This window comes from Argentina silus (genome assembly GCF_951799395.1).
Source record: "Argentina silus genome assembly, chromosome: 4".
In the NCBI taxonomy this organism is placed as follows: domain Eukaryota; kingdom Metazoa; phylum Chordata; class Actinopteri; order Argentiniformes; family Argentinidae; genus Argentina; species Argentina silus.
Window position 1 is genome coordinate 16,366,051 of NC_139658.1, and position 2,253 is coordinate 16,368,303.

Sequence of the window (2,253 nt, forward strand, 5' to 3'; positions counted from 1 at the left end):
ACCACATCAGTTATGAAAACAATCCGTTTGACAGCACAATGCAACTGTGAAAATGATTAGACTGTAAATAATCCAAAAGGTGAGTAAAATGAAAATCAGAAGTTATCCAGATCAGCAGGGGTGTTATAGCTATATTCCTGGGGAAATGTGCATTTTCAGATGTCCTATTACAGTAGACGTCCAGTGGAGGAGGTTGTTCAATCGTTTCTTTTCAGTTGATGATACGGAGGTGAATGAGCGCGAGTATTCCTATTGCTCAGATAGAAAGAAGTACGAGGCTTTATAGGCTGTGAGGTGATACCCAAATAGAGCACCACCCGCTGGACTGAAGCATAACCGATGATGAGACTGTCGCACGCGCATTCTTTTAAGGGTTGGTTCAGTTTTATTGAAATTGCAAATTATTACAATTTTAAGTTGTGTAAATCGATGAGCATTCCTCGATTTATCTCAAAAAGAGATCAAAGAGATGTTAAAGAAAAAGTGCTGTCTGATCGGATGCCTTATAAGATACCACATAGGTTGGACAACATTATTGAAAACGGGTTGTCCTTATCGAATGCTCCTTGAATCCGAGTTGTGAGTCTAATTGAGTCCACACACCTTAAGGTACTTATCTAATAATGGCTGTAAATGACACCAAAGGGTATCTGGAATTAAATCATCACTATCCCCATACTTCTTGTCTATATCATCTTGAACAAGGGAGGCTGCTCACATCTGGACCTTATTAGAGCTAGTGGATTTACTATTCAACAGGAGCATTGTGGATCGACACACTGGGTCAGAGAGGGGGTGACAGAGCACATCAGAAAGTTAGTTTGCCCATGCAATCTGAATTTGTAACCAAAATCTTTTTTCTTTTTTTTTTGCAGAACCAGAATTATATCTATTGCAAGTTGCGTCCTGCTGTGCATAAATTGCAGTGTTGTACAGTATGTTTTTCAAAAATGTTTTTGAATACTTGCTGATCTCTCTCAACTCTTTTCCTGCCCTCAACTTCCACCATCAGGTTCAAAACACTTTCAAAGTATGCCACCATTTATTTGTCTAAGTTGACATTGCTCTTTCAGCTACATTTGAACAATTGGTAGATTGTCAGATTGGGTAAAAGTTCAACCTAAAAAAAAAAAAAAAGGAAATAGATGTAGCCACAATATTTCCCTAATTCCAAATGTATCGCAAAAATGTGCAGCTATACAGCCTGTATTGTTCTGGTTTTATTCTACAACACCAACTGGACACAGTTAGGTTATGAAAATATTTTGTAAGCTAGGTTTTCTCATGCTTCTGTTTATCTACAGTTATGTATTTTCTTTTACAGACATGCATGACATGTTTTTGTTTTTATATTTTCAGAATGAAGTGTCAACTTCCTTCAGCCAGGACACGCTGCTGAGCAAATCAAACAGAAAGTGCAATGTGGAAAGCTGCTATCTGCAACTGATTGAGTTACAGCCTGAGGAGAGGAGCAGCTTGCTTGAAAAGAAAAAAATATCATGTGCTGACATGATAGGATCTCTAGAGACATATCATTACATGCTGCTGTCACGCACAGCAACAACTTGGTGAGTCGTCTCTCTCTCACGCGGTGACAGGGACTGGTCTTTTAGACTTGCTGTAGGCTATAGATCTGCTAAGGACACCGTATTGTAAATGTTGAGTAACTTCCCTTAACAAAGTGGTAGCAGAGCCATTTTTAGAGAGCCTAATGTATACACCTGGCCACGAAGAGACCAAAATCCAAAAGCCAACAACCTTAACTGTTTTCACTGGTATTCTGTACTGCTTTCATTACTTTGAAAACACTTTGGCTTATTTTATTACCACAGTGATATTGCTTCTTTATTTTCTCTTTTTGAATAACTGAAAAAGACTCTGTACTTCTCCAGTGTCTTATATCTTGTCCTAATGTTATGTTTGAGGCAATGAATGATATTGACAGTGGCGTTCGTTCTGGTCAAATGATATGGCTCCATCTGTTGCTAACACTCTTTAAAAAATGACAACACCTGACTGTGATGTCTCTATGGATGGCCTAAAGTGTGTGTGCGTGCGTGCGTGCGTGCGTGCGTGCGTGCGTGCGTGCGTGCGTGCGTGCGTGCGTGCGTGCGTGCGTGCGTGCGTGCGTGCGTGCGTGCATGCGTTCACTATTTTACAATTTGGCCGACATATGGTTTTGGATCATACAGTAGACCAGTTATCTTTCTCCAGTTATCTTCAGTGGCGAGACAAGCCCATTTGCCAAACACA